The sequence below is a fragment of the Peromyscus leucopus genome, chromosome 2 (genome assembly GCF_004664715.2).
Source record: "Peromyscus leucopus breed LL Stock chromosome 2, UCI_PerLeu_2.1, whole genome shotgun sequence".
In the NCBI taxonomy this organism is placed as follows: domain Eukaryota; kingdom Metazoa; phylum Chordata; class Mammalia; order Rodentia; family Cricetidae; genus Peromyscus; species Peromyscus leucopus.
Genome location: NC_051064.1, coordinates 14,781,716 through 14,803,033, shown reverse-complemented (window position 1 = coordinate 14,803,033; position 21,318 = coordinate 14,781,716). Strand labels below are relative to the sequence as shown.

The following is a 21,318-nucleotide window of genomic DNA, read 5'->3' as shown; positions in this document are numbered from 1 at the left end:
TTCATGCTACCAGAGGAAAAAAGTAATCATCAAGCTTACCCAGTCACATACCCTGCTAGCTATAACAAGAACCGGTCTGACAAGACATACCCATTTGTGCAACACCAGTATGGATGTTCTGGGAGTAACCATGGGACATCAATATTACAACCTTTCCCTATGGGTCGAGGATCTTGACAGAAGAGGGAACATAAAGGTTGTAAGAGCCTGAGGTGGTAGGTAATGTCAAGGAAATCATGTTTTCTAGACACAGCAGTGCAGTTGCACAAAGGAACTTACGAAAATTGTGACAGCATGCACAAGACCCATGTAAGCTCAAGCCAGATAAAATTTCATCATAGAAGCGGGAGATCCAGACACATAATCCCATGAGTAGCCAAGGAGCTATTGAACAGTAATGAACAGAGGAAATGAATTGACCTCAATTCCCATGTTCTGAGAAAGTTTCTAGGCTCATGAAAAGCTAGTTATATAACTTCTTAGCTGTTTTCCATTTTACTTTTCCCTTTCCTAGATAGGAAGGACATATCTTCTTTCTCCCTCCGTTTTGGAAGTTTTATATTTAAATGGAGATTAATCGCTTCTTAACTGTTTAGCGCTAGTCATTTGAAATGAAGTCTGACTTCTCTCTAACCACCCAGTGAAAGAATCATGGCCAGGTTCACGTAGTTCTGTTATGTTACTGTAACATAATGCTTCAACTTGCTATATAGCAAAGCTAATTGTCCCCCAAAGACAAATCAAAATCCAATACAATGACAAACACATTTAACTCTCAGAATTTAGTTTGGTGCTTGACTGTCCCTGTAAATGAGCATCCGCACTGTTCCTGAGGTGCTAGCACTTGACTTATGTACGTATCATCCACAAGCAGCTGCATCCATCAGGAGTCCAGAAGAAGCCTCCTGACCTGAGCCAGGTACTTGGGCTTCAGATAGTCGCCCAGCTCTTGCTTACTGGCCCACACATGACAGGTCTTCTTTCCAGCCTGTGGGAAGTCTCCTGTGAGTAGCAGAGCTTTGAAGAAGAGATTGACCCCAATGTCACTCTCTGTCTGAATTGCCTTGAGGAGTTTGAACTTGTAGTGGCCACAAGGTGCATTCCCTAGGAATCTGGCTTCCATGTTGTTTTCTGAGACGGTGGCCAGGATTTGCTCAGCTGCCACTCTACTCGAGCGAGCATCCAAAAATCCTGATTCCCAACCTTCTGTCTGACTAAGAGGACGAGCTAACTGTCTAGCTTACGATGCAAGGAGGCTCGGTCATTATTATTATTATTTTTTAATCATCTGCTTCTGTTACTCGAGCTCCAGGTTTGAATTGTAGGAATGCCTGCTCCCACGTATCTTCTAAGTCTTGGGCCCTGCTCATCTTGGTCATCATCATAAAGGGCAGCTTTCTTCTTTACCAGTCGCTTAGCTCCATCCAGAGCACGAAGCTCGTGGTCTGAATACAGGCTTCTCTCTGTCTCCACCTTCTCTAGTAGTTCCACTGTCTCTTTCTGCAATGGGGTGAGCAGCTTGGTCATCAGCGGTGGTCGCTGCAGACACAAAGCGCCCAACAAGCGCCATGGAGACCCACTGTCTGAGGGCGCAGCCTCAGGAGACAGGTTGCGAAAACATGGGCCACCCGCCCAGAGACTGTGGAGATGCCGCCAGCCTCTAGCCACCCTTAACAGAGTAAGCCCCAGGTACCATGTTTCTGCCTTCCCACAAGCAGAGGGAAACCCTTAAGTTGGATGGGTAGGGAGGTGAGAGTGGGGATGATGAATCTGGAAGGAGTTGGGATAAGAGTAAATGTGATCAAAACACACTGTATTAAATTCTCAAAGAATTAATGCAAATATTAAAACAGCAACAAAACTAAAACCTCAGAAGAATTCCTCAACTAAGAATTAATAAATTGTTGTACATCTATGAATAGAGTTCTGTTGTTAGAATTTTAAATGGTCTGTTAATAAAAAGCCCAGAGCCAGATATCAGGGTGAAAGCTAAAAGATGAGAGAAGCAGAGCAGCCAGCCACTAGTTCTTACCTTTCTGAAATCCTCAGCCTAAAGAGAGTGAGTTCCTGTTTTCTCATGCCTTGTATACCTTTCTCTGTCCTGCCATATTACTTCTTGGGATTAAAGGCGTGTGTGCTTCCCAAGCAAAGGCATGAGATCTCAAGTGCTGGGATTAAAGGTGCGTGCTGTCACTGCCTGACCTCTATGTCTAATCTAGTGGCTGACTCTGTCCTCTGATCCTCAGGCAAGTTTATTAGGGTTCACAATATATCACCGCAGAGTTCTACTCAGTAATAAGATATACTATGATATTATGTGAGTGAAAGGTCCCATTATCAAAATATTATATATGATTTCATTTATTTAAAATTGTAGAAAACATAGGGGCAGGGAGTGGATTGATTACAAAAAGGAAAGAAAAGACTTTTTATTCTTAATTGTTGTGAAAACTCAAAAATTATGTACTAAAAATTGATGAATTTTATTGACTGTAAGTTATATATTAATATAGTGGATTGAAAATATGTAGGGGAGAAATTAAAACTTAGAGGTAAAGTAAGGAAAACTCTTCAGGATAGTTAAGGACTTTGGTTGGCTAGTTTTATGTCAACTTGGCACAAGCTAGAGTCATCAAAGAGGAAGGAGCCTCAATAAAAACAAACACCTTCATAAGGTCAGGTTGAGGGCACGCCTGTAAGGGGATTTGTTAGTTAGTGATTGATGAAATGAGTCTTACAGCACACCGTTGTTTAGAAAACAGAGATGTGAGAAGGGCATAGCAGACAATATTCAGAAGTAATCAGTAGGGAGAACCAGCTCCATGTGATATCCTGCAGTCAAAAGACACAAAGTGGTGCTTCAAAGAGAAGTGAGGTTTCAGATGCTGGTGATGCAGCAAAATGGGGACTGGACACACACTGAATGCAGCAACTGCATTTGAAAGGAAATATTTTCTCTTGATAAAAACATTTGACTGGGGTTGCTGAGAATTGAGTCGGAAGGGAATGGGTGCAGACTCGGAATTAACTGACTACAGATAACTCTAAATTAGGCGTCTTGTTGTAAAGGGATAGCATGCAATGGTGTGTAGACTAGAGGGGAAGCAAGGAATGAGAGAGTTTTCATTTTTTAAAGATAGAAGCAAAAACAAAGCAATGACTTTGTTTTTACACTCATGAGAAAAGGAGTCGTCAGAGGAAGAAACATTAATGGCAACAAAGAAGGGTATTTTTTAGGAGTGGCATCCTTGAGCAGGAAAATGTTGATGGCTCCTAGTCAACACATTGAACCATTGCCTTTAAATTATGGACAATTTGTGCATGTAAACAAGGAAAAGGCAGAGGGATGTGAGTGGGGGGGGGGGGCGGCGGCGGCGGCGGCGGCGGCGGCGGCGGCGGCGGCGCACACCTTTAATCCCAGCACTCTCTGTAAATTCGAGGCCAGCCTGGGCTACCAAGTGATTTCCAGGAAAGGCACAAAGCTACACAGAGAAACCCTGTCTTGTAACAACAACAACAACAACAACAACAACAACAAATACCTCAAAAACCAAAATACAAAAAACCTCCCAAAAACCAAAGAGAGAGCTTACTTTACCATTCATGTCTATGTGTTTTTATCCAGTGTGCTTTTCCATTCAGCTGCAAGGAAAGGTGAACTACCTCAGTGTGAGAGCTTTGTAAGAGAAAATGAGAAGAGAAAGAAAGGCAAAGAAGTTGAAAACACGCAAATGACGACTGTAGTGATGGATGGGGGGTGCTGTGAAAGGATGCGAGGGTGTAAGGAGAATGATAGACACTGAGAATGTAGTAGTATTGATGGATGGTAGACTCCAGTAGGGTGAAGTAATTGCTAAAATCATGGTATTAGGGGGGTTTGAAAAATAAAAAGCAATACTTGTGGGTTAAATGGCAGACTAGAAGCTGCCTCTATGTGATGTGTTGAAGGAGAAGAATCAGAATAAGAAAACAATGGACACTATTCCAAAAAGAAAAAGAGAGAAATGGTGTATTCATGATTTACAAGGATTGTCATGGGAAACCTAAAAAGTGAAGGGAAAAAAAGGTCTGTAAAGAAGTGAGTTGAGTGGATTGGCTGCTCCCCAGTTGGGAGACAGCGACAGGCAGAATACTGCCTTATCCATAAGGTAAACTGGGTGGTCCTGGTGAAAAGAGACTGGCAATTCTATATCCACAGTCCTTAGAACCCTCCAATCCAGTAGAACTTGATAAGACCACGATTCCTTTAGCAAATGGGGGGGTGCGGAGTGGCACTTTTTATGACTTTTTATGAGGGCAGAGGCTGGATCCCAGCTTGGTAAGGAAATTATTGTGTAAAATTGGGATACCCTGGAAGTCTGAGATTAGGGAATATCCACATGTTCAGAATACTGAATTTAACTTTGCAGAACCACAGAACAAGAGGACCTCCTGGAAGGAAGTTGTTGAGAGCTGATGGTCCAGATACTGACAAGCTGAAAGCAGCAAGCCACAGGAGATTGGGCAGAGACAATGAAGTACATGGGGGAAAGAGCCTTTCCTTCAGTGGCCAGGGGCCTTTCTCATTCACATTAGGTCCAAAAGGAATTCCAGTTCCCCAAACTCCAAAATGCCATCCAAATATCCAGAAATGGGCTCATCCTGTACTATAGGTGAATTTTTGGTGGTTAGACAAAAGCTGGCATTCTTTAGTAACTTGTGAAGCTGGTTCCCCTCTACCAAAAGGAGTCATTTCCCTTATCATTGGCAGAAGGGGGAAAATGACTGTCTGTAGTGCCTATTAGCATACTAAAGTGTGTGCTGGCCTCCAGGCGCCCTCTATCATAAATTCCCTGTTACACATTTCAAAGTCCATGCTAGCAACCTATCCCTTCTGATCTTATCTCCTCCCTTACCCTAAACTAAACTCCTTCCTGCTCACGGGCTTCCTTCCTGCCAGCTCTCATTTTCCTTATAACCCCGCTATTTCAGTTATGCTCATTCTGTCTCCTTCTTTCTTCTCCTTCCTCCCTCTTTTCTTCTCTCTTCCCCTCCCCTCGCTCTCGCACTCTCTGCTCCAGCTTCTCTCATGGCCAGGTCCAGGCTGCAGGCCATATTCATCTACTTCTTTCTCTCTCTGCTCTAAACTTTACCAGGTACCTCTGGCTTTTCTCTCTCTTTCATCTACAATAAAAACTGTGGTGATATTTTATTTGTATGTTAATAAATACAGTTTGCCTGGAGATCAGAGGTCATAGTCAGCCATAAACAGAAGTCAGGCGATGGTAGCACATATCCTTAATCTGATCATATGGCAGGCAGAGTCTCTGTGTGTTCAAAGACACAGCCAAGCATGGTAACACACACCTTTAATCCCAGTGCCAACCATAGAGACCTGGAGGTCTATATAGACAGGCAGTGATGAGGAAATGATGTGGCTGGGCTTAGAGCCAAAGAGAAGGCAGAACAGGAAGGCAATAAAGGCACAGTTTAGACAGGAAGAGGTTCTCTTGGGAAGCTAGGGCGAGGTGGTAAGCTAAGATTAGTTGGCGGCTATTGCTCTGATCTCTACAGCTTGTTCCTCTGTATTTGGCTCTGTGTTTCTTATTTAATAAGATTGCTTAGAAATTCGTCTACAAAAAACCTTGTCCTTCACCTTACCAAGGAGTGGTCATATCATCATTTTATAAAATTAACCTGAAGCTTGATAGCCCCAAGCCTGAGGTCAGCAGGTAGATCAGCTTCTGGAGCCACCTATCCTGCTCTTTATTGCCGCAGAGCCCAGGCAATCTGTGAAAGTGAAGCCTAAGTTTCAATGGAGACCACAGAATATTGGAGAGGCTATGACTGTGGGACATCTGCTGAGGAAAGATACAGGCAGAGAGTGGAGTTAGCTCAAGAAAGAAGCTCTGACTGTAGGCCTCAGAACTGGAGAGGAGGGGTTACCCATGGCTTTTGAAGCCCACATGATGCTTTCAAGAGCACTGGGTGCAGGATATGCAGCTGCCAGATTTAGTGTTTGCCTTGCTGGGTTTTATTCTCGTTTGATCGAATCTTTCCTTGCTGTTTCCTGTTTCTCCCAATTGGAATGAGAATATTTACTGTGCCATTGTATATGTATATGAAATATGTAACTAGATTTTTTTTTTTTAATTCTACAAAGGCTCAGTTTGTCTAGAGCTTCACAAAAGACTTGGACTTTTGAACACAGCCGAGACTGTTAAAGACTATAAGGAGTTTTTGAAATGAACAATACATTTTGCATTATGGGATGAAAATGGGACTTTATGGAGCAAGGATGGAATGCTATGATTAAAATGGTGTGTTTGGTTGACAAGGACCGCAGTTGTGATGGTTAGTCTCCACTAGGAAACCAAAGTGGGTCAGAATTCTGGGTCAATTTAGGTTTATTAGCAGGTGAAATCAAATACAGTGCACTCATGACACAGAGCAAAGCTGAGATGCCACTGTTGATCCAGCTGTGATTCGTTCCCAAGGGAGAGATGGAGACCAAACTGCAAGGCACACTTCTCCTTTGCTCGCTCTAGCACTGCACCACCCAAGAGAGACTGAGACCTGCAGGAGGCTGTGGGAGTACACAGCAGGTGACAACCAGTGTTTAACAGGTCAGTCCACCAGATGGGGAGCCCCACTTGGCAAGGCTGTGGAGTTACTCACTGTAAATGACCAGTTGCTTCTGTCTGTAATTTTTCTCATGTGCCACTTCATTTTTTCCACAATGACAGCTGTGGGTATTTTCCCCACTGCTTATGTGTTTATTAAAATATTCCATTTTTGGTCACATGTATATAGCTATGGATGGTCAGGAAGATGATTTCTGTTTAAGCTGTATAATTCTGATGATTAGAAATGATACTAGATATTTTTCATAACTGTTACAGGAAAATAATAGTATTTTCAGTCACAAAGACAGCTAATTTTAGACTTTAGAACATATTTGAAGTAAACTGGTTGCTCCTGGAGATGAATTCCAAAGTGTTGTTTGTTGCTGAATCAAGGTCAAACATGAGGCAACTTTGGTAGACATAACCCTCTACAATAATTGACTTTTTGCATGTAGTCCCAGATTCAGTTTATGTTACAGGCTCCAGGTTCAGCCAACTGTTTATATTCTGTCTGGAAACCCTCACCAACTTAGAGCTATATGCACGGCCAAGCATTTATGCACTGGCTGGTTAGTGTGACCTACCTAGCCTGAAAGAAACTGTATGACTTATTGTGTATTATGAGAATGGATGGGAGCCTGAAAATGTAACATATAATTGTCCAAAGTTGGGCAGAGAGAGGAAGAAGAGGTATGTGAGTGTGTGTGTGTGTGTGTGTGTGTGTGTGTGTGTGTGTGTATGTGTGTGTGTGTGTGTGTGAGACGGCTGCTGTGTAGAGCTGTGGAGAGAGCTGCTTCATAAAGAGCTAGCAGTGAGTATGTGAGAGAGTGAATGAATGAGAAAATGAATGAAGAGTGACTAAACGATGTAATAATGTGAAGGAATGTAGCAGAGTAGAGAGAAGAATTGTGTATAGAAAAGGGATGTGGAACTATGTAAAAAAGAGATGTTAAAGAAAATGAAGCTGTATAGAAAAGAGATATAACTGTGCAAAAGAGGTATGTGGCTGTGTGGAGAATGTATGGAGAATGTAAAAATGTGGAATGTATCTATGTGGAGACAGAGAGATTTTCAGAGAAAGAGATTTCTTTTAAGATGAAGAAAAAGAGAAAGTTAGCATCAGAAAGCATGAGTGTTTCCTTATTTACCTGTCAGATAGATAGAAACTTATCTCTAAATAACCTCAGATAAAAAAGTTTCCTAAAGTCTCGCTACTCTGAGGTCTTCTATTCACAACTCTGCAACAGTTCTAAGGAGCTGGGCCTCCTCTGGACTGTGCTATTCATGCTTTTCTGTCTTGGGCTCCACACCACTCAAGAGAGATCAAGATCCTTCCCCCTCAGGTTCTTATAGGGTCACGTATCTACAGAGAAGACCATGCCCATTGAACCACACAATTGGCTATTGGACCCAATGGCAGAGTTCCCACAATAGGAAACAGCCCTTTGGAACATCTCAGGGTATTTTCTGAAAGATTTTACTGAGAAATAAAGACCACCTTGCATGTGTTGGCGTGGCCCCGGGGTTCTGTTTATGTTTTTCCTCAGGACAATGAAGTACCTCTTTGGATTCCTGAGCACTGAACGTGCCCTGTGGCTGCTGCTGAAGCCCAACATGACAGAGACCTAATGGGTCTTCATGAAAAAATCTACCCTTCTGATGCCAATGGAGATTGAGAGCCCAATATTGCCAGCTTTGGCAAGCATTAATGTAAGCCTAGGAACTGTAACCATGTGGTTGGATTCTTCAGAAGAGCTGCCAGATAAAGTTGTGCTGGGATCAAGAAAAATGGGCCTTGGAGGTTCGTGGTACTGGAGTTGTATCCATGCCAGTGGATGTCCACACACTCCAGAAGAGAATTTGACATTGCTACTGCCACTGTTGCTGTTATAGCAATGGTAGCCACCGCTGCTACTGTTTCTGGGATTACCATTTCATAATTGCTTACTACAGCTAGCACAATGGAGACCCTGGCAACAAAAGTAGCTACCACAGTTAGTTAATCTTCCATTCTATTGGGCATGATAAATTTAATTCAGTAGTTATATACATCTCGATTGGCTTTGAAAATTACAAATTTATGAACTCAAGTTCCAGTTGCTTTTGGGATACTATCTTACAAGGACTCCAACGTACAGTATGGCTCGTTAAGGAAGGGAATGGCTCAGTTGCCCTTAGCCTACTGGCTATGGGTGAAATAGGACCTCTGTTGGTCTTTTCCGTGTCGAACACACAGATTGCAAGCCCAGTGCCACTTTGAGATCTTTGGCAGCAGTTAACTCTGCTGCTCACATGTGATTGAGCCTGTATGATAATGAGTATTCAGAGACGGGTAATGTCTGGGGGGCACTCAACAACCTAAGACAGAGCACCTGTGTGGCCTGGGCAGGCATCTTCATGATGGGTAAGGTGACCTGCTGATGTCCCATGCAACCCAAGTCAGAAGTTCATTTTTTAATAAAAGGGGGACCTGTAGGTCCCTGGCCCCCATCTTGGGTAACTGTTGCCTTGCTTGCTGACCTTGACCTTGATATCTTCCCTATGCTAATTCCCTGCCAGGTTCCACCCTCCTGAATGCTTAAGGGAAGTTCCTTGTCTGTGTATCCTGAATAATGGGCGTTAACAGCTTAGATGCAAGATTGTAAAATATCAGTAGTGAACTTCTGCCCTCCGGGGTTCTCCCATTGTGCTGTAAGCCTGTATTTAAGACCTCCTCCCTCCTTCAATAAATGACATTCGGCATTTAAAATTAAATATATATATGTATATACATTTATATATATAATTATATATACATATATATAATTGAATGAATACTGTGAATGTAATCTATGAATACCACAAATGTGATTAATATCATGAGTGTAATTAATGAATATCATCAGTGTAATTTAAAAAATAAAAATAAAAAATAATAAAAAAAATTTCATGATGTAGGATCCTGGGCTAGAAAAACTAAGTGAGCTGATCATTAGCATTCATCTCTCTTTGTAGATGTGATGTCATACACCTTCTCCTGTTCCTACTGTCAAGCCTTTCCCAGCACGATATACCCTCAAACTGTGAGCCAGAATAAACCCTTACCTTATCCCTTAAACTACTTCTTGCCAGGCATTTTCTCACAGCATTTAGCATGATAATCAATTCAGATCTGATGTCTGATTAAGGTCTCTGTCTTAATCAGTGTTCTGTTGTTGTGAAGAGACACCATGACCACATGACCACAACAACTCTTAAAAGTGAAACATTTAGTTGGGGCTTGTTACAGTTTCAGAGGTTTAGTCCATTATCCTCATGGCAGGGAGCATGGCAGCATGCAGAGAGACATGGTAGCTGAGAGGTCTACATCCAGGTCCACAGGCAGCAAGAAGAGAGATCCACTGGACCTGGCTTTGGCTTTTAAAACCTCAGAGCCCACCCCCAGTGACACCTTTTCTCCAAAAAGTCCATACCTCCTAATCCTTTCAAATATTGTCGCTCCTTGGAAACAGCATTCAAATTGATAAGTGTAGGGGTGAGGTACCTGCCCCCAGCCTCAACCCAAGGTTCCTTAAGAGAAATGCTTCCCGAAGAGAGGGAAAAAGATTTCTATAATAATTTCACACACATGGGCTAATGCTTTTTATTCTATGCACTCTTTATTCATGTCCTTATTTCTTTTTCATCTTTATTCTTCTACCCATTACCAATTCCCAAGCATATATCTATATCTATCTATCTATCTATCTATCTATCTATCTATCTATCTATCTATCTATCTATCAATCTATCTATCCATCTATATCCATTCATTAATAGCCTGTTAATAAAAACTACAAAGTAAACTCTCAGGCTTAAGTATTCTGATAAGAGTCACACTTGGCAAAGACTTGGTCAGCTTAGTTGGTGACTGACAACAGCTGCAGTTTGTAAAAAGTTCTGGCTCATCTCTTAGAGGGAGGAAACTATTTACAAGGGGACAAGGGGAGAGACTCAACCAATGAGAGGTTTAAGGAAAAGGCAAAGAATATGTGTACTATTGTATGTGATTAATAATATCCAGACATGGTTAATCAGTTAACAGCCCTTTTATCAGTTAATCACCTCAATCTCAGGACCTAAACATAGTCTACTGAACCTGAAATCTTACATTAAAAACTGGTGTAGAAATAAATACAGAGTGTTAATTGATTTTTGAATCAGAGTGGGGAGGCACTGGTGGAGAAAGTGTAGGGCAGCATAGGTGGTATTGATCTCTCGAAGGACTATTATATACCAAGGCCAGACACCTGCACTATCACTTGTACTTCGCTATAATTCTTCTGAAGGGTTTTGATCCAACAAGGCCAGGTACCTGCAATTCTGCTCTGTGAAAGTTCCACAAGGACACTTCATTTGGCTAATTTGCCCTGTCAGTAACTAAAGATAGAAAGAACACAGACTTCTAACAGTCACATGGAACAATAGATCTAGTTATGAAGCATATTTTAATATATTTCTATCATTGAAATTATAGTTAAATGGGGAACCATCTCCTGGACCATCCACAATTATGTGTCCATAAGACTGAGATGTAATCATGAGATTACATGTACACATTACATAGAAATACATGGTAATGGGGAGATATTATAAGTGTTATTGCACAAGAAATTATAGATGGAAGCAACAATATTCAGAGTCAGTGGCCTACAAGCCTTGCCCGAAAGGTTAGCCCCTCAGAGATTGATTCCTTTGGTGGGGTGACATCTGAATTATCAATTGCTATAAACTGTAATTGTATCCTGGCCTGCAATAGCTCTTGACAATGCCTCTGACAGATGAACCTATGGGGCATTCTTATTTAAATCACCAGAGCCTCAAATGGTTGTTAATTAAGAAAATAAACTATGCTGCTCTGAATGTTCTATCAAAGGGAAGGTCTGCGTATTGACTGAAAACAACCATTCAAATTGCAGCCACTCTAGCTGGAGGAACCACAGTGCAATGCCACGTCCACTCCAGGTGGCTTTACTTACATTCCTCTTCACGCTGTGATCTTTCTGTGCAGACTGCACTTTCAAAGGATGCTTTGTTCAAATGCAGGAGGAATTTCTGTGCTGCACTTCTTTTGCTTTAAAACTATCTAAGTTAATGAAATGTTACTACAAATTCATTAGAAAATGTGTCTGCAACTTTAATATTTGTGTTTCCTAATGTATACTTAAATGGCTTGAAAGCTAAACAATGATAGGCAGTTAACTATTATCTCTAAATGAAACATGACATATTCAGGAAAGAAGACTTGGTTAATGTTGGACAGAAAAATGATAGGACTTGATAGAAATTCTCACTATGGAGTTACATGTTAGATGCTAACTTTCTAAATATAATGCTATTTCTTTTCTTCTTTCTCTCTTTCTCTCTCTCTCTTTCTTTCTCTTTTTCTTTATTTTTTTTATTTTTTGATCTTTGAGGACAAGATTTCTCTGTGTAGCCCTGGCTGTCCTGGAAGTAGCTCTATATCCCACGGTGGCTTAGAACTCAGAGATCCACCTGCCTCTGCCTCTGAGTGATGGGATTGCAAGAGTGCTCTATACACATGTCTTTTCATGCCATTTTTAAATCTCTGTAGTGAAAATAGGCATTAGGAAGATGGCAGAATTAAGTTGCTATTGCTGTTAATGAGATGAGACATGGAACATAGTATATTCATAAAATTGTATTTATTGGAGAGAGGAAATTTGGCTCATTTGTATTTGAGAGAAAGACACTGATCTTAAACAGTCTACTGTATTTTTCTAATACTTATGTATGCATGTGTTTGTATGTTTGCTTTTAAACGAGTGAATATCAAATTCCAAATTCTCTCTCTCTCTCTCTCTCTCTCTCTCTCTCTCTCTCTTTCTCTATCTCTCTCTCTTTATAATGAGAATAGTAATCTCACTCATGAGAGCTCTCACCACTCAGACCAGAGCAGATATCTAGGGTATTTATTGCATTTTGTAAGTGTTTTAGGCCTGATATAACACATATAAAGCTATTTTTAAATTTATAATGGTCAAGCATTAGAATCTAATACTACATAGAAAGAATCATTGTGAAAGATGAATGACAAAGATCTTCAATATATAGTTAAGTAGAAGTAGTAGTGAAGGAAAAAAGGAAAAGGAAGAGGCTATCAACGTGAGAATGAGGGGGCATGAGAGGTTTGAAGAAGGGGAGCTGGGAGAGGCTGGAGAGAGGAAAAGGAGAGGGTGAGTGGTGTAATTCTATTTCAGTTCAAAGCATTTTTTTTTTTAAAAAAGAAAGAGAAAGAAGAGAGGAAACTTACTAAAGAAGACAAGTCTTCCAGAAATATTAATATTCATTAATAAATTTGCAAGTACATTAACCAGGTCCTCGTCTTCTCAGTTTGGAGTTTCTCTAGAAAGAATAATGGAGTGGACAGTAAGACAGAGACAGCCAACTTTGGGGGACACTTCTGAAAAAAAGTCACTTTCTATCAATTTCACACAAAGACTAAGAGCAGATCTGGTGCTCAGCATGATCATAAGTGATGTTGTTCAATTACCATCATATCTCCTTTTCTGAGGTCTTCTATCCCAAGGGAGGCTGGAGAGAAGGGGAGGTTAAGAGCACTTGCTGCGCTTGCACAGGGGCCATTGTTTTGTTCCCAGCATGCCCATCAGATGGCTCACACCTCCAGGGATTATGATGACGTTTTCTGGCCTTCACAGATATTGGTACACATAGTGTACACAGATAAGGACGCGCGCGCGCGCGTGCGCGCACACACACACACACACACACACACACACACACACACACACACACACATAAAAAAAAATAAAAATCAAAACCTTCCTTAAAAAAGATTTTGTAGATGTGAGTGCTATCTGGCTCTGACATCTGTCACCCCATTGATCGCCAGGGTTGACTTGGCTGATCTGGCTGGCTAAGCTGGTATCCCCTTCCTCCCTCACCACTTCATGTGTGTCACTCTCGAAATGCTCAGTCGAAGAGGATGGCCTTCCCCAAACAGAGAAGGACTGGTCTTCTGTGCGAGTAGCTGTGCTCCCCTGCTAGAACCTCCAAACAAGCTCTCAAGGTCCAAAAAAGATTTTGTGCTACTATCCAGACTGCATTGTTTATATTTAACAGTTTGGTTATTTTTGTTTTATATGTATGATGTTTCGTTTGCATGTATGTCCATGTACCTCATGCATTCAGTGCTTAAAGAGGACAGAAGATGGTATTGGGTCCTCTGGGACTGGAGTTAAAGATTGTTGTGAGCTGCCATGTAGATGCTGGGAATCCAACCCAGATCCTCTGGAACTGTTGTGGCAGTGTCTTGAGACCCCTGAACAAGACCATCACAGAGCTGATATCCGATATCCGATGCAAAACACACAGGGGTGTATTGATAACAAGCAAGCTCAGGCTTGGTCAGCATCCAATACTCAACACAGAGAGTGGAGGAGGACGGCCCTGAGCTCTCTGAGTGAGGGGTTTTTAAAGGGAAAAACTGAAAGCAGGGTGGTACAAGTCTTCGCATCCTATGATTGGGTGAGGGTGTGTAACCTTTGAATTTACTGGCTGGGAGGTTACAGTTATCATTTTGGGGCAGGCCTGGACAAGTCCCAGGCTTTGTCCTTGAGCTGCCATGGAGGCTGGCTGGCCTCACATGTTCACATTGACCCATGCATGTGGCTCTAAGTTGGTGAGGGGTTCCAGATAGTAAACAACTGGCTGAAACTTGAACAGTCAGAGTACGTGCAGAAAGGGAGCTACTGCAAGGACTATGTCTTTTGTTCATGGCTCTCCCAGAAACTGCTTGCTCAAGTCTTAGGAAACTGAAATTGAGGCCTGATCTCTGAGAGAAGACTGAGCAGCCTGTTATGGCATCTGCTTGGTCCTTTCAGAAGACTTGACAATGCTTTTAAAATCTGAGCCAAATCTCCAGCCCTATATTTACTTTGTACAAGATTAAATTATAAAGTCTTTGGTAAATGTTTCTCTCAAGTTTCCATAATTTAATAGCTTCACCTGGAGATTCAACTTTTTTTAAAACTTTTTATTGATTCTGTGGATTTCCCATCATGCATCCTGATCCCACTCATCTTCCTGTCCTCTTGCTTCTGCCCTCTGCCCTTGCAGTCTCCCCTGCAAAACTAAATTTAAAAGCAAAAACAAAATCAAAACAAAAATCTCAGCATGGAAGCTGTAGCATGGCCCAGTGAGTCACACATCTTACCCTTTTGTCCATACAACTTTACTTGTAAGTGTTCATTGCAATGAGTCATTTGTCTGGTTTGGGGCCTCTGGCTTCTGTTACACCCTCCATACTGGGCCCTCACTGGGACTCCTCTTGAATATCCCATTCCTGCCTTGTGTCATGGAGATCTGTAGCTTTGGATTTGTAGGTTCATTCCCTTCATATACTCTATCCATTCATAGATGAGGTAGGTGTTAGGGTGGGCTATCTCATAGTTCTGGTTCTGGGCCTGGGTGGTACCTGGTTTTGTCAGCCTGCCAGCTTTCCCTCGTCATCACCAACCAGGTGAACTCTCCAGCACTGCTCTGGCTAGCTCACTGTGAAATCATTGTATCGTCCATTTTCTCAAATTTTCATCAAAGTACATGTAACTGAGTGCGTTATGAGAGAAATGGAGGTCATAAAGTAATGGAGGAGGGTCTTATAGTGGCAGTGTGGGTGTTTGATCAACCAGGAGGGCATATTGACACCTGTGGTATCAACCTGATATGAAAAAAAGGGTTGCTAGGTGCTGTGGGATGGTCTGTATGTCAAATTGCTCTGATTGGTCAATAAATAAAACACCAATTGGCCAGTGGCCAGGCAGGAAGCAGGTGGGACAAGGAAAGAGGAGAATTCTGGGAAGTGGAAGGCTGAGGCAGAGACACACTGCAGCCATCGCCAGGACAAGCAGCACGTAAAGACGTCAGTAAGCCACCAGCCATGTGGTAAGGTATAGATTTATAAAAATGGGTTGATTTAAGATATAAGAACAGTTAGCAAGAAGCCTGCCACGGCCATACAGTTTATAAGTAATATAAGTGTCTGAGTGATTATTTTATAAGTGGATTGTGGGACTGCGGGGCTTGGTGGAACCTGGAAAGAAGCTCTCCAGCAACAACTAGAGATGGATGGATGGAAGGAGGGAAGGAGGAAGGAAGGGGGGGACTGGGGGCAGGGGGCAGGGAGATGGAGGAAGAGGGAGAGGTAGGGGGAGAGAATAGAATGTGTTGGAAGTACTTTTCTGTGAAGGGCAGATATTTTAGGACTGAGGACCATCAAGTCTTTGCCACAGTTATCAGACTTCTGCACCTTTCCACCCGTATGGACAATGCTGAAATAATGAGTGTATCTGTGTAACCATAAGAGTTTACTCACAAGGTTAGATGCCAGAGGCTCCAGAAGACAAATACTTCTTGTTCTCTTATAAACATATCTAGACTTAAATGTATGTGAATATTAGACATGAAAGTAGAAGGGGGAAAGTCTATAGGGAGGGAAGAATAAGAGAGAAATGGGGCAGGAAAGCTATTGCAGGGTTAGATTTACATATATGACATGAAATAATGAATACACACATGAGAGGGCAGGGCTGTCTGGGGAGTGACATGGGAGGAAGGAACGGGGGGGGGGTAACGGGTGAGTATGAGTGAAGTACAGTGACATGGGCATAGAGAAATGCTGTAATGAATCACGTTACTTTGCTAAAAAAGGTGTCAGGATGTAACTTCCTGGCTCTTCATCTAAACTTAACAAAGTAGCAAATAAAAGGCTAATAATGCCAAGCAAATTGAAAAGTGTGTTGTGTATGTAATTTTTGTGGCAAGAATGGCACACAAAATGGAGATAGTATTTTTGTGTTTAAGAATATTCATATTTAGCAAGAGTTTCTGTCAGCTCTGACAAGTGATGTTTTATCACTTATCTATATATTATTTAAATTTTTGTCTTACTCATTGCTGAAATGAAAAATTAACCAGAATTTCTACTCAAGTTCAGAGATCAGGTTTGTACGCATGCCATGACTTCCCGCCCTTGGCTCTCATGCTGTCGATTCCAACATATGCTGCAGCCTCTGTGACCAGGTGGAGACGGAGATGCTTCAAACTCAAAAGTCCTGCTCTGCCGTGACTCTCTCTTACTACACTTAGCATCTCCTGCCACTGAAGAGGTTAAATTTAACTCCTGACAGGCAGCCCACTATGTGTAAATGAGTTTCTTTTATTTGAGAAATGCAAATTGTACTTGTTTCTCATAGCAACATGTCTTGAAATATGTTCTAGGTGTGTTTTAACGACACCATAGGAATGTAACAGGGGGATATTTTGTTGATAGAATTCTCCACTTGAAGAATTGTCCCTTGTTTCAGTAAATCACTTTAAGGAGCCATTTAAGTGAGAAAATATGGCTCTCTGAAGGTGATATGGGAAGGAGAATAAAGGAAGGTGGTTGAGCCTTCTTGTTATTTACTGGGGTGGGGGCAATAACGGACCACGAGATACAAGGAAACCCACTTTTAAGAGGTTTTTTTTTTAAGGGGGGGGGAATAGGAAAGATGGAAGAGCGAGCAGGACTGCCAGAGAGAAGTGTGAGGAAGTGAGGAGGGAATGGATCTCCTTGCGTATGCGTAAAGAGGCTTGCGTAGCCTTGCTACGCATGCCATAGATTATGTGGCCATGCTGTTCATAGATTACGTAGGATGTAAGGCTCTGGAGTGACTAAACATTTTGCCTGATTGTGACATGGCTTGCATGGCCATGGGACTCTGGGAGCAGCTAGGGTGTTGCGAATGATAACACCTCTGAATGAGACAGTGAGAACATGTAACTACAGTGCACTAAGTGCTTGCTTTTGACTGAGGGGAAGGCCTGTTGGAGAGAGCCCTCGCCTTTATGTAGCTCCTTCTTAGGGTAACTAGAAGAGGAGTAGGTGCAGGGGAGGGAGATTCTGCAGCGGCTGGATGAGATGGCACTAGATAATAATGTCAGCCTTACAAGGGCATCTACGGCAGAAATTGGGGGAAGGATATAAGGACCAGCTACGCCCTTAGAAATGTAGAATGGGAGTGTGGGCTAGATTTTACATAAGAAAAGGTGATTTCTGAACAGCAAGGAGCAGACACAGCTGACCTTGGGTTACAATGAACAATTCAAGATGACCATAGTGTTTTTGTAGTTTTTCCTTTTACGTACTCCCACGACCCAGATCAGGTGGCTCCGTATTGGATATACTCTAATACCTTGATTTCATTAATGTTGGGAAGACACAACACATAATTGTGTTACATGTTCATGTGGTTGAGATGAGACACTCTTGCCTGGAATAACATTCTTCTGACTTACTACCACTTTGATAGAAAAGTTTTAGCAATGAGCTCTGGCACTGATACAGCCCTGCATAGCATCATAAGCACAACCAAGGTTTGGGTGAGGACCAAAAAAAAAGTTTGTGTCCTACGGTTTGAATTTTAGCTTGTTGAACAGACAGAAGCACCACTCAGTGAAATTTCTTCCCGAGGCAAATATTTACACTTAAAATATGCATGCTACAAGAAACAAGGGATAAGTTTACCCAGAATGCCAGCTGTGCTTTGGGGTTAGTGTCAGTGGACCCCAATAAACTGCTCTTTGTTGCCAATGAATTTCTAAGTGGTTTTCCTAATCCATTTAAAAAACAAACATGGTACTAGTGAGTGGAATCTAAGGTTTGGAATCATAGACATGTATAGTGGAGACTTAAGTTGAAAAAGAAAGCACCAAATAATGGATCACACACATATGCTTAAATTTTTAGCAACAAGTTATTAACAAATGATTTTTTGGGGCCTGGAGAGATGGGTCAGTAATTAAGAGCACTTTCTGCTCTTGTAGGAAGCTGGGGTTTGGTTTCCAGCACCCACATTCTGACACCACTCAACTGACAGATCTCCAGCTTCAGGAGAGCCAAACTCTCTTCTGTCTGGCCTCCAAGGGCACTTGCACACACAGTACACCTACATCCAGGCACACACACACACACACACACACACACACACACACACACACACACAGAGAGACATACACACATACACGGTACACATACATGCAGGCACACACACGGTTTGCAGGCACACACACACACCTGCATACACATGGTACACATGCATGCAGGCACACACACACACACCTGCATACACATGGTACACATATTTGTAGGCACACACACACACCTGCATACACATGGTACAATGCATGCAGGCACCCCCTCCACAGTGCACATACATGCAGGCACCTGCATACACATGGTACATATACATGCAGACACCCACACGCACATGGTGCACATACATGCAGGCATGTAATACATACAAATAAAGAATATTACAAAAAAGACTTATTAGCAAATCTTAATGTTTCTACTTAAATGATGAATCCAATAACTTCCTACTGCGTATGATTTCACGTCCAGGTTGAGTTTATGTACTGACATTAAATAACTCCATAGAAGTATACGTCATGAAGAAACAGGGTGAGACGAGTTATTTGCGATGCACAAGCTCTTCTTTCTACTCCACTCTTTCCATACAATTATGGACATGCTGGTAGAGAGGAATCTTGGAATGTTAGGGACAGGAAACATCCCTTTTGTAAGTACTTTTTTTCCCCTTCTGAAAATGCACTTTAACGAAGGAACCACTGGATGTCACTATTGCAACACACAGGTGGGAGCGAATGTCAGCCAGCTGAAGAAGGCGACTTCCCTGGAGGGAGGGCGATGGATGCATCTGCTCAGGAAGGAAGTTCAAGAGTTTTCCTGCAGGGCAGCTATGCTTCTGCCCCTGGGGAACTTGAGGTCAGGCAGGTTCAATTGGGGGCTTCTTAAGTACTTTGTAGTATGTTACTAACTCCTCCAAGCTTCCTACGACTTTAGGTTTTAAAACCTAAAAGTTGTCTTTTTGGATGATTACAGCTATTTTTGAAACTTAAGAGAATAACTTACTTTCATACTGTTCTTTCTTGTGCCTCTGTGGCTTTACCAAGTCTCATAAAAACCGCAGCTCACAAAATACACAAAATCAAGACATGCCTTGTATTTCTAAGAGTTTTATCTCCACAGTAAATAGAACTAATTAAAGCAATGGTAGGAACCTTGGTAGCTTTATCTTCTCCACACTGGGCAGTCCTAAACCATTATGGGGAGATGTCTTTGTGGTGTGGTGTGGTCAAGGAAGAAATGAGGCATTTCCTTGCTTTCTAGTGGCTGCCTGACTGGCCGTCCTCAGATTCTCTTTGAGGAAAGTTGACTTTTTCCTCTCCTATTTGCACTGTCCTGAAGGCTTAATGTGGCCTTTGACTCCTCAGTGTATTACAGTGCCTGTTCCAAGGGATGCCTGGGGCAATATCCTATTCTTTAAGAGCTTAGCTGGGAGCAAAGTAGTGCTGTTCTTTATTCAACCGCAGATCCCCTTCTCATTCCTTCTCCAGCTACCCCCAGTCTCCCTCCCCTGACCCTCCCATTCCCTTCTCCAAAAGGGTAAGGGAGTCAGCTAAGCCTGGTACATTCAGTTGAGGCAGGACCAAGCCCCTCCCTGTTGTGCCCAGATTGTAACCCCCAGAGAGACCACCAAGGACGAGCATACCAGAATGCAAAAGCAAGGTTTATCTGTTACAAGTCATAACAGGGAACTCATCTCAAGCCATCTCAAGTGAGGCAGAGAAGAGTTACTCTTTCTTGGGGAAGTTAGTTTTTATAGGCAAAACCTATAAAATTTCTTAGAGGGGAGGGGGTTAGTACAGGTCCATCCTTGATTGGTCCAGTTTTTCCCCGGGCCTGAATTTTATCTTATTCTAGCTTATCTGTTTGCCCTGTCAGGAGTTTTACAACTCCTCTCCGGGGTCTGGAGTCTGGTCTTGTTATCTCCAGAGAGGGGCATCTCATGGTTAATTGGTTACCATCAGACATCCTGACTCTGTTCTTTTGTTCCCGGGGCTGGTGCCATCATTTCTGGGGACTTGAAACTGGCCTGGGTCTATCTATATTGAGATATCTTTGTCTAAGGCCCCCTTTTTGATACAATAGAGTGAGGGTCTTGTTGTGCCTAGATCAAGTCCCCAAAGCTACCACTGGAGACTTTAAAAGTAAGATGTTTTCTAAGTTTACAAGCCTCCAGGGAGGCTTTTCCAAATCTCTCACTCACAGCAGGGAGGTTGGAAGGAGTGCTCCCCTTTCTTTGTGAGGCTAGTTCTTAAAGGCACAGACCATATAATTTATTTTAACCTGCCTCCCTTTTTAGTCTTTTGGTCAAATATCCTGACTGTGTTTTCCAAAGTCCCTGTAGCAGATACAGCCACCTGGGGAAAAGGGGTCTAAGTTCTTATCTACACTTAGGAATCCTGGTTTAAACTTCTCTTTGTCTGTAGGGGATAGAGTGGGGGGTTTTTATTGAGGTATCACACTCCCCACTGCATCAAAGCTGAGCAAGGCATCCCACCATACATAATGGTCCCCCAAAAGCCAGTTCATGTACCAGGGATAGAACCTGATCCCACTGCCAGGGGCCCCTCCAATAGACCAACCTACACAACTGTCTCCCATATATAGAGGAAGAGCATAGTAATGTGTTAATAAGTGACAATCATAGAAGATCTGATAGGGGCACTTTGAAGCCTACTAGAACCCAAGGTACATTTACTAAAATTTATTAGTATTATTTGATTTTTGAGTATTATATTCATTTTT

At 42.2% G+C, this 21,318-nt stretch overlaps 1 pseudogene; it reads right to left on the bottom strand.

Annotated features, from left to right (window-relative positions):
- Nucleotides 1-762: 762 nt before the first annotated feature.
- The window catches only part of LOC114694623, a 46,837-nt pseudogene continuing 26,281 nt past the window's right edge, over nucleotides 763-21,318 (bottom strand).